The sequence below is a fragment of the Carlito syrichta genome, unplaced genomic scaffold (assembly GCF_000164805.1).
Source record: "Carlito syrichta isolate Samal-C Ts95f unplaced genomic scaffold, Tarsius_syrichta-2.0.1 Scaffold308815, whole genome shotgun sequence".
NCBI lineage: Eukaryota > Metazoa > Chordata > Mammalia > Primates > Tarsiidae > Carlito > Carlito syrichta.
The window spans coordinates 627,916-640,432 of NW_007252911.1; the positions used below are offsets into that span (position 1 = coordinate 627,916).

Sequence of the window (12,517 nt, forward strand, 5' to 3'; positions counted from 1 at the left end):
TTCTTAACTTGAGCACACCCTGTTGTCGGCTTCTCCTCTGTCATGACCACGTGATCTATTTCTTTTTCATTTTCTTGCTGTTTACGGAGATCTTGAAAGACCAGCAAGATCCACACACACTCAGTGTCTACTTGTGTGTTGTCCTGCCAACAGCTAAAGCTGTGCATTTAGTGCAATATCTTTACCCTTACACATCTCAAATCATTTTATCATTTCCATTTTTGGGAAGTTTTTCATCTCTACAGAATTTGGTTGTATATATCTGAAAAAACAGAAATCTGTAGATGAACTGCACTGACCATAGTTCTCATTAATGTGGAATTACTATGCCACACTCAAGCTGGATACAAATTCTATACCTGCTCCCTTATTCAAATTTAGAACAGATTAGACACTAAAGGGAAGAAAATGCCAAAGATGACAGTTAGCTATCAAAAAATGTCTCCCTGCCTCATTTTCAGGTCTCCGAAGTAAAATTTAAGGACATTCAACATAGATTCAGGTGCTCTCAACAGTCATGAAAATATATGGCTGAAGAGGGAATCTATAAATGTAATGAATACACAATTGGCTTATAACAGATGCAACCAAAATTAAATTCGATATCTTGACCTGCTCTCCAAAGTGAAAGTTTCTAGTTCAGGCTACAGATAGAGGTATAACAAGCTCATTAATCACATGAACCAGAAGTAGAAGCCGACACTTCTGGGGATGCTGCAAAGAGCAGTCTTAAGCAGTTGGGTTCTGTGGGGAACCTGATGGATAGTATGGCACTGACAGTCTACAGTGAGCACCACTGATGGATTTTATGGTACACATGGGTATGGTGTTGGCTATGAACACCACTATTCTAGATATCCAAGACAGTTTAAGGATCTTTGGAAGGGAGTAATAGGTTCACCATTAATTTTGTAAAAAGATTCAATATATTTTTATTCAGTTCCTATTATGTAAAAGTCATTGTGCTCATTGCATGAGGAGATATTGACCTCAATTAGGTCAATATTTGACTTCAAGAAGTATATTCATGGGAAAGAACTAGAGGCAGGGAAATAGTAACAAATAATAGTGGTAACAACAACAGGGACAACAAGAGCAACAACGAATGATGATATGTGCTTATCATTGTGCAGGTACTTTAAACACTACATTTCATGAAATTCTTTCAATACCCCAGGAAGGCAGGTATTTTCCTTCTTACAGATGTGAAAAGTGAGGCCCAGTAAAATTAAGTACATTGTCTCAAAATACAATAGACCTGCTCCTTATATACAAACATGAATAAATATATAAATGGCTAATATGTAAAACAGAATATGATAAGAGTCATTAAAATATACAAAGTATTGTAGAAATTAAGGAGGCAGAGTTTGCTTCTATTTGGGAATACCAGGGGGAAAGGAACAGGGATAGGAAAATGTGATGTATGTTTAGGAAACAAGGACTAATCAGTTTGTAATGTGTATAAGCATTGAATCAACATCCTCTGATTAGAAGTCATGCTTTGATAAGATAATAAAATACACCGATCTGTACAGAAAGACTTCTAGGGAGAAGGACTTCTTTCCAAAAGATCTGACCACAATTTCTTTAAGATGCTTTTTTTTTCTTTTTTGGTGAGGGTAGAGAAAAGAAGAAAAATAAGACACAAGATTATGAGGGTCAGGAGACTCCAGAGAGTCTCTGGGGAGTACATGGATCTGAGTGCATTTTCTTTCATTCTGCAGAATGTCTTATCCTCATTACACATATTTGCCTCTGCCCCATCTAAGGTGAAATTATTGGTACAGAAACAGGAGCCCCAAGGGTCGGGTTCCTTTGCTTTCTTCTTCAATTATTCCTAGACTATCACCCATTTTTTATTTTTATAAATCTGTTTTAGTGGTCAGCCTCGTGGCATAGGAATATGCCATAGTTAGAAAAGTTGAATTCTGGTCCCAATTTTGCCTTCCTCATCTTGAAAAAGTTTTTTCAGCTCTCTGTGTTTAAGTTTTCTTACCGGCAAAGGGAATGGTTTAAGCCCGAACAGCATTTTTTAATCTGTTAGACACTCTCCCCCTCACTCCTTTTGATAAAAATAAAACATTGTTTTTCTGTAAATTTTGCCACTCTTCTGTATTTACAATTCCTGGTTTACAGAATCCAATGTATAGTACCACCAGTCCAGAGATATATGGGGAGCTTTACTTTCTCTACTCTAAGTTTTTCTTTAAAATGTTGTTTTCTTAATACAAACCATTGATATCTATCTATTTATCTATTAATATCTATCTATTAATCTCTCTCTCTCTCTTTTCAAATTATACATGGTCCTGCACCAGATATTCCAATATTCCTTTATGGAGAGTTGGTTAACCCACTCACCCATATTGAGCTATCTAAGGCTCCTTCAAGCTCTGAGACACAATTATTATGATTCTATGATGCTGACATTTGCTTTGTCGACACTTAAAGCAGAGCTTTTCAACTTCAAACAATAGCATAACAAGTTGCTATAACAATTACACTTATATGAATCTTCAAGCAGATGTGCATAATAGCTCTTTACAACGACTATCACACCGGACAACCAAAGCTTATGATGTGGTTATAAATTCCCACGACAGTAAATTCTATAGTTGATTATATCCTATGAGAAGAAGTGCTGCCTTTCCATCTACTTCTAGAATGGATTGACTCCTTTTCCATTTTTGTTAATTTTGCACCTAGCCGCAAGCTTTAAACATCTCCAATAACTTTAATCTTTAGCTCCCACTCTGTCGTGGCTTCTATGTCTCACCCTTCTGACCTTGTCCACTGAGTTCATTCTTACTGATGTAATCAAACATGGTTCATTGTAGTTACATTCGTCACAGTGCTCATTGTAATTACCATCATTCCTACAGCACTTCAGTTCAAAGAAATGAATTGTGCTTATGCAATTTGTTGTCATTTTGGTTTCTTCAGCTAAAATTTAAAAAATCTAGATGGACAATTTTATCTGATCAATAAATACCTACCTAGTCAAATGACTCTGAAAAATTGTTAGAATATCATTTATTGGAGCGCAATATTAAGTCTAAGGGGATTTTTATAAGCCTGGACAGTGGCATTTCACTGACCTTGAATCCACAGGTTCAAAATTTATTAGTGTCAACTTAGTCTTTTAAAGCAATCCATTACAGCAATAAGTATAAAATAGGTATGTTTTATATTTATGTATGTGTTGAATTTAATAAATTAGTCGAGAGTCAAGGTATTTTTAAAGAAATATTAAATCCTCTCCACATTGAGCAGTTCAATGACTTTCTGATATAGCCAAAAATATCCTTTTGCTGAAGTTAAAACCTTTTTCCTTCTTAAGATACAGTACATAGACTGTAAAGTGGTAATGTAATTGGCTGTAACGATCTTTATATACCTTAACTTTTGTTCTTTTTATGGTCATGGTATGTACAAATAAATAAATCCACAATAGTTTAAGTCCAGGAATTTTTGTTTGGCTAAACTCTAAAAACATAGCTTAAATAAAGGGTTGAAAGCTTGGCATCTCATCATTGCTGTTTATGTTATAAGGCTTACAATGACACCTTATAAAACATATAGTTGTTTATTTTCATGTTCAATAAGAAGTGTAGGGTTTCAGGACTGGGAATGGATTACAGATTGTTCTCTCCTGGTTATTTTTGGCTTTAAGTATATTGATCATTTTATCATTTTCTTGTTTTAAACTGCTTTAAACACAGCACAAATGTTATTCTCATCATGCCAGAAATGGGTTTGGAATTGATTTTGAGTTTCCATCAATTTTACTCTTTGCTCTCTGTGAGAAGTTTTTCACTTGCTTATATTCAAAGGGATAGTTTTGTTCAAAAGATGTCAGAGTACATTTAGAGATACTGAACTGCCCAAGAAAACACAGATTTTTCTGCTTTACAAAAGAATAAAAATCATTGAATTTATTACCATGTACTTTATTAAAATTAGTGAAGAATCATTTATATGAATGCAATTTCAAGGACTTCCCCCCTCTTTCTCTTCATGTAAGTGTTTGACAAAAGCATGTATCTTCTGAGAAGCCAGCCTGATTGGTCCAGGTTGGCACTGTTTCAGTGTTTGGCCTACGGCGGCTGCTTAGGAATAATTTTGTCTCATCCTCTCTATTTTCCTGGACCGTATCAGACTCAGACACGTGGTGTACAAAGGAAATCCAAGTCCTTTAAAAATGCTATTTCTTTTGGTACTAAAGCCAATACCAGTTCTACTTTGACCGAACGATCTTATCAAGATTTAACAAGAGATAATCAGTAATATCTCCAATCTGCGAGAAGACATTCCACTAAGGAAATAATTTATAACATACAGTATACATACATTTTCTTCTTGGTGCCAGTAAGGTACATAATCAAACTTATTCTATTGGTACTAAAAATAATAGAACACTGACAAGAATTTTGTGGCAATTATTCATTTCAATTAATCTAAAAAGAAATAAACAAGTAGCTCTTCCCACATTAAAACAGATACTGGAGATCTATTTTCAGTTGTTGCTGAAAATATTTTGGCTTCCATAAAGGCCCCTTACTAACATAGCTACTTTGCCCTCTACTGTGCTGTCACAATTCAGAACTTGTAACATTTTAGTCAGGTTCTCCAGACTAATTGGATGAAATAACTGCATTACAGTATTAAGATTCCTTTGCAGAAGCAAATGAAAGGAGATCTGCACAGTTCAGATAGCTTGGAAGATCTGCAGTGAAAATCGCCAAAATCCTTCATGTGCTATGTATTTTCCTCCATTTATAGTAATAATCACTTCTGTGATAACTGCTAGAATTTAACTTCACACTTAAGAATATCAACAAACAGAGAGAGAAATTTAGATAGGTAAACTCCATTTCCTATTCTATCCTTAGTGTTCCCTGTGCTGGTTCCCGTTTCAGAACAAATGCTTGGTGTCTTTTTAAAAGTGCCAAGAAATCTCTTCTCCAGCTATGCAGGCCTCAATTTTACGTGTGTAGTAACGACACACCTTAAAACCGAGAGCCCCACAAACTAGAGTGGGATGTTAATTTAAATACAGACTTAGGGGGAAGAGCTCCATCTACTGAATCAGTTAGATCATAGTTTGTACCCTATAGTTATCCCATTCAACACTTTTAAACACTTAGAGGCTCTGGAGAGAACAGAAAAGTTGCAAACCCGAGTAGCCACATAACCCAGCTTTGAGCCGAATTCCTTTTGCGGTATTTCCCAGATACCCCGAGCCCCTTTCCTTTGCCCTTCCCAATTTTCAAAGCTTTCCATGCTTCAATATAAAGTAAAAATGGATGCTCTGCTATATGAACCATCTCTTGGAAGAAGGAGAAAGTCATTGGTTATTGAAAGAAATGCCTCAGATAGATGAAGAGAAAGCTACAGAAAGCAAATCTCTAGCTGGCAGGTTGAACAGCCTAGGTAAGAAGCAAAGAGATGCGTAGCCTACTTACTCCTCCTGCCTTGCATCATTGCTGGGGAAGTCTGCAGCCACCCAGGATCAGCTCTTCTGGGCTCTCCCCGGCTGCACAGTGTTATTGTGGCATTGGGAATTTGCTGTGGCTTCGTAAGATTATGGGGATATGCTTCAGCAAGCCAAAAAAGTCACAAACAAAATTCAAGGGAAAAAAAAGTACAAAAACAGCTGATCTTACTGGAGAAGCTCTTGGCATTGTCCTACATATGCCACAGTTTTCTTTGGTATTTCCTGATTCTGTGATCAGAAAAATTATCATATCATGTTTATTATTGTTGTTGTTGTTTTTTTTTTTGGTTGCTGGTGGTGACGGGTGGTACAGAGAGGGCACACAGACAAATCAAGGAGGAGCAAGGTAAAGATTACTTCTCCCACTTGTTTGAAAGCTTTCCAAGAGATCACAGGTTAGAAAGTTTCTCCTTCAGAATACCGAAGACATGTAGATATCACATATAGGAAAAGATGACCATGCTCTTTCTAGATTAGGAAAGTAAAAACTTCTTAGCACACTAACAGATACAGAACAAAGCAAATTCTACCTGAATAAACGTGAACATTACTATAGCTTCATAAAATTCAGGAGCATGTAAAACTTATGAAAATCCTTTATAAATTAGGATAAATTATTTGAATATAGAGATGTTAAGTATAGACATATATTAGATAATCAGGTGAAGCAACAGTTAAGTGGATTTTTAAATTACAAAAAATAATAAATAACAAAAGTTTTGATTAACACTAACCTTTTATCTTTTATGTAAAAACAGATTAATATAAATGTAAAGTGGATTCATGTCTCTCTCTGTGTGTATGTATAAATATATACATATACCTGCACAAAGTATTAATGACTGACATTAAAAGGTGATATGTTGCATAGAAATTTCAACTTTGAATTATTTTAAATTGGGTATTTAAAATATCAGCATTAACCTGGCAGGTTTCTTTTTTTCTTCCTTTTTGAACACATTTAATTTTCAGGTTCTGTTTTAAAGCACAAAAAGAAAAACAAATTAGAAAAAGCAGTGCACATCAATAAGTATTTTGTAAAAAAATTCATTTGCATTTATTAGAATATTTAGTTCTCAAAAAACGCCTAATTGGATTTTCTTCAAGCCTTTTCACGACAAGTTCAGTTCTGAGTCAAGGATAACTATGAGAAATTTCACCTCAAAAGGTAATTTGTTTGGATAGTTATAAAGGCCTGAAAAACGAGATTATCTCCACCATAACTATAACAAAACAGCTAATGAATAAGTATATTCTGGCAAGAATCAATAAGAATTGCAAAGCCTGAGAGGGTCATCGCAGACTTTTTGAGAAAGGTAACCAAGTGAGGAAACATCAAACGGAGTTAATGGAGATAAAGCATTCTGAAAAATGGAAAGTGTTAACTATCACAGACAGGAAAGAATATTCTTCAACAGCAAGGACAACAACAAAACAAAACAAAACGACCCAAAACAATTGGAAATACATATCTTCAGAAGCAAAGTATGACTACTTATTAAACAAGAGGAGAACCTGCTTCTTTGTCATTCCCTTTGGAAGCCTGGCTTTAAAAAAAAAAGGTTGCACAAAAGATACATGTGTTCCTTTTCTGGTATTATTACAGGCCCACCTAGATTTAGCTTTCGATTCCAGATGAGATCAGGCATGTTCAGACTAGCACATCTTTGCTCTGTAAGCACAGAGCTGCTATCATTTCACTGGCAAATTCTCGTATCCCCAAATTTATGCACAATAGTTACCCTTTAAAATCTGGACATTTTTTATTTCAGTCAAATATCTCATTGAGTTTAATTTTTTCTTAATTTACTCTGCTAGCATTAAGCTGAAAAGTTAAGGCAGGCAACTCCTATAAGAAAGGAAAGTTGAATAGTACTTACCCTAAGTATAATGTGCAAGTCTTAATGGGGCAATTTACTTTTGCTCTATGATATTTAGAAAGGTGTCCAGGTCTAAACCCAGCTCTCGCCCTTTTCCCTTCTGGAAAACTGAGTAGATTCACTGAAGGTGCCTCTGAGAAAGATCATACAAATCAACAGCCTTACCTGTGGCCATTCAGAAGACTGCACTTTGGTGTGTGTTTAAAACTATGAATAAAGTCAGATACAGCGCATGCTCAGCAGGCAATTTAAAAATATTTATAACATTGTTGTTTCAAAAACAAATTTCCTCAAACAAAGCAAAACTCACATTTCTTATCCATGCCAAGTTTAACGTTCTGAGACAAAGCTGTTTTGGAGTTTTCCGCTGAAGGAAAAAAAGGCTTTTAAAATTTTTTGTTGAACGAAAAATAGTTCTCTCTTCCCTTTGGGGTACCCTTGAAGGAGTGGAATAAATTTCCCTCCAAGTTTCAACAAAATTCACCTCTGGCTACAATATGGCATTACAAATTTAAGGTCTGTAAAAAAAATAATTTTAGAGAAAGTAACATGAAACTAAAAACTACGAGTTCAAAGAATGTAATGGTCATCTGAACCTTCAAGGCAGTCTTGCGTGTTACTACACAAAAATATATCCTGATACAAACGGGCTATATTACATTATATATAGACAGGAATACTGTGTATACAACCATATGCATACCCAGATAAGTTGTATTTTTCTTTTGCTAACTAACATCTGAACTCCTCAAAACTGAAAAAGAAATACATAAAAATTTAGGAGAAACCTAGTAATAATGTCAGTATAATTCATCTGTTTTTCATAGCAAACATGGAGAGGAAGGCAATCCCATATCACTTAGTTAAATTTTGAGAGATAAAAGATAAAAATTTGATTAATTAAGGTTTTGAAAGTGCAGATTGCACCAGAAATACCCATGTCATTCCTAGTTGGGAATTTCTCCTTTTCTCCTCCTTGAGTATTCCTAAGTATTTCATTTTACCAACTATCCCCAAACCCTGAACGGCCCACAGATCTCACATATCTTATTTAAATATCTTGCTTCTTAAGTCTCTGAATGAATTTCAGCTCCTGCTCTACTTTCCAAGGGTGCTCAGCTGGCCTCACAAAAGCTCTACAGACACATCGTTCACTATCTCTGATGCTTTCAAGCTCAACAGAGGATGCCAAAAAAAAAAAAAAATCATCGATTAAAAAAAGTTTATTAAAGTGAAACTAGGAGTGCAAATTTGAAGAAGTTGCTTCTACTTTTATTTCTCTCTCAACTCAGCACAGGTGTTTCCTAACTTATACTGCTGTGCATGCTGATGAGGGGGAGGGATAAATTAAGGTGAGGGAGTGGGCCAGGGGCTGACCAGCAAGCATTTAGGACCTCCAGCCTCATGTGTTAATACATGTGTTTAAAAACGGACACCTCCTCCCAAAAAAGGCCTAGAATGAGGTTTCTTTTTGGCAAATGATTAAACCAGTATACTGAAATAATTAAAGCTTTGTCTTTAAATAAAGCATCAGATCAACAGAACAAAAACAAAGATAAAAATTGCACACACATATGCATGCATGCGCGCACACACTCTCTGACACACACACAGATACACAAAACTAGCGGGTGAGGGGAGAAGGAAATTAAATAAAAGAAAACAAACAGAGTCCTAACAGGCCATTCTCCGAAAAGGAATCTAAATAAAAAGTCATATGATATCTGATAGTGCAGGACACGTCGCCAAGAACTGGAGCGGATTGCCTACAGGAAGAAAGGGCCAGTGTATTCCAGCTCAAAGAGCTTTTCTTTCCTCCTCCTCTATTTTTTTTCTCTTTTCTCCTCGGACTGTGAATGTGTTACTTTCAGGTCAGATCCACGAAGAATCCCAGAATGACAGCTATCACCTGTCACTGTACTCTTGGCGGTACAACTAGCTGATAGGAGCTGCCTGAGTTGGGATCAAGAGAAGTCAGTGCAGCTTGCAGTCACAGTCTCTTATCCTAGTCCCTTTGCCCCTTTCAAAGACCCCCTTGGTCACATCAAAAACAGACCAAAAAAAAAAAAAAAGAAAAAAAAAGAAAAAAAAGATTTTTAAAAAAGAAAAAGATAAAACAAAAAACAACAGCGAAGGCACAACAAGCCTGCAGCAAAATAAGAGTTCAGGGGGGAAAAAACCAAAACAAAATAAAAACAAGCAAAGAGAAAAAAAAAGTCATTGCCTTCAATATAAAACTTTTTAAAGACCAAGTTTCTTTTATTTTGATGACGTTCTTTTTAAAGGTCTTTTTCTCCTTAAGCACTATTGAAAGCATTACACATTTTACAAAAATATAGAAAAGTCTGAAGGCAATTCAAGAATGTTCCTAAAGAAAACATGTAACTGCAAGAAGTGAGTTACCCTGGAAAATTTTGGATTTGCCAAAAGTTCCCCTAGTTTTAATATCTTTCAGTGAGTTCAAGTGCTAACACTGGCCACCTAGTACTTGTTTTTTCTCTGAGGGTCATTACTGAGGCAACACATACCTAGTAAGGTTTCCCGAAAAGACTCCTTGTTATCAAGTTACTTCAAACATAAGGCACTCACACCTCCCAGCCAGGAGGGTTTCTGGTGAGGCATCACACTCTGCCCTGATATGTATTACACCCTTAAGAAGCAGTTACATAAATGCATTCTATAAATATGGAAAAATGTATATATCTCTATTTTCCCTACAGTTTCCCTCCCCGGGGATATGAATAGATTTCATTTGCAGTTAATGGGGTAGGGGGAGAAGAAAAGAGTTTCTGACTCTTAAAACAACTGTTGTAGCTGTTTTCCACTTAGCAGAACAGTTATCTGTAGTTAGGTACTGTACATAACATATATTTATGGATTTTTGTGGAGCTTGTGATTTTTCCCTTATTTAGTTTTGTGTCTCTTATGTATCTTTAAAAGATTTCCAAATGACAATCAAAATATAAATGCATTAAGAAAAGAACTTTTAGAGGAAAAAACCTTACCTTGGGTTTATAATTCAAGGATATTAGCATAAAGATCTAAACGTACACCATATATAAAAGATAAAATTGTTTACTACATTTTGCACATACAGTTCACATCCTGATTCCTTTTTTCTTTTGTTGGAGCATTAATTTGAAAATGATAAGCATTCTTGAATGTTTACTACAACACAAACTCATGGTAAAAATATACATACATAGGCAAAAATTCAAATGGAGAACACAAAGCTACATTGCAGTCGGAATCGCTGAAAAATCTCCGTCTAGACTATATTTTGCTTGAACTAGTGTATCATAGATGGGGCAAATAATCTCTCTGGGGTTTTGTCATTTACGTAATTAGAAACAAAAATAAAATACAAATATTCACTCCCTGATTATCTTTTCTTAATAACTGACAAGTGACACAAGTGGTACCTTTTAAACAGATGGATGCAAAAACTTGTGAGATCGAATGAACTGAGGTACCCCATAGGTATTTTGGGCACCCAAATTCCATAATTAACTTTTTACCCAAGTGGCAAAAGTAGATGTTCTCACCGCTAAATTGATTATCTGATGGACTCTTGCTCTTTCCTCCACAAGATTTTGGGGACCCAGAAAGGGTAAAGAGATGATAAGAGAAGATGCATCCTGAACAACTTTTATTGTGAGTAGAAAAAAAAATAGCACAGAGTGAGCATAAGAACAGTTGGATTTAGAAAGATTAAAAGAGGAGAAAAGAGCAACATATGCAACTTAATTAGTCTTTTTCTTTTTAATTTTTTCATGTATACATATATATTGGGACGATGGGGAGAAAAGATAACTGGATTTCTTTTGAATGTCTTTGTGTCTTTATAGAGTGAATGTTCTGTTCCTGTTTCTTTCTTTTGAGGCGAAAAACTAATAAAAATAGAAAAACATATATCAGACATTAAGCTCACTCCCCCCCCTTCCCTTTGTAAAGAACTCTTTGTTCTCTAGTGAAAATGCTGAAAAATCCCCGGGCAGCTACTCCCTGAAACAAGTGCAAAACACTTAGAGGCTTTTGGGCTGGCTTGAAGCCAGAAACCCTCCCGCTGTCTGGTTAGAGAGGAAAAAAAGAAGAGAGAGGGAGAGGGAGAGAGGGGAAGAGGGATGGGGGGGCAGAGAGAGAGGGAGAGAGAGAGAGAGAGAAGAGAAGAGAAGAGAAGAGAAGAGGGGAGAGAGAGAGAGAGAGAGAGAGAGAGAGAGAGAGAGAGAGAGAGAGAGAGAGAAATTGGAGCTTCCTTTAATAGACATAGGAAGCTGCGTTTTTTCTTTTTCTTTTTTTCAAAACTGGCGGTCAAGCGTTAAGTAACTCCCATCTAAATCCACCTGCTAGAAATGAACTTGGGTAACCCCCCAGGGGTGCACAAAGACAGGGAAGACAGTAACATACTCCATACTCTTTCCCACCCCCCGTTGTACTGCTTCCATTCTTTCTGCTCCCATACACAAATGCCCACAGCTTCTCACGCCGCCCCTCTTACCCCCCAACAACAAACACAGCAAAATACATGCTTCCTCAGTCTCCTAAAAAAAAGGCTTTTCCATCTCGGTTGCGACACAGTGATAAGGGGTAGCGAACATCTCATACCTGGTGTGAATGCTAATCAGTCAGGAGTTCTCCTTTTCCCAAGACAGGGAACTGTTTCCTTCCAAATTTATTAGAACCTCCTCCACTGCCTCTTTGAAAAACCTTCTTTGTCACCCTCTCCCAAGTCCCGATACTTCTTTAAAAAAAAAATGGCTTCGGAGCTCCTTCTATTCTTGATATTGATTCTCTCTCTCTCCCCCCACCCCTCCTCCTCTCTCCTGTCTGTGTCTCTTCTGAGTGGTCTATTGATAAGTCCCTGGAGGCACTGGGTCAGCCTGCCCGTAGGAAACCAGACACAATGCACAAATCTCCGAGTGCCATTCTGCCATCAGCAAGCAGACCACGTTTAGGAGAGAGAGAGAGGAAAAAAAAACAGTAGAGCAAGAGACAGAGAGAGAGAGAGAGAGAGAGAGAGAGAGAGAGAGAGAGGAGAGAGAGAGAGAGAGAGAGAGAGAGAGACACCAACCAAGGGAGGGAGAGAGAGACTGAGAGAGAGGAAGAGAGAGGGGGAAGAGAGGGAGAGAGAGAGGGA

The 12,517-nt window shown here is 36.6% G+C and overlaps 1 protein-coding gene across 1 annotated transcript in view; it reads right to left on the reverse strand.

The window, feature by feature from the left end:
• The window catches only part of ZBTB20 (zinc finger and BTB domain containing 20), a 118,388-nt gene extending 106,076 nt beyond the window's left edge, over positions 1-12,312 (reverse strand). Inside the window, exon 1 of the mRNA XM_008065861.2 lies at positions 11,986-12,312. The gene's annotated coding sequence lies outside the window, so the exon portion shown is untranslated. The remainder of the gene's footprint in view (positions 1-11,985) is intronic.
• Between the last annotated feature and the right edge of the window lie 205 nt (positions 12,313-12,517).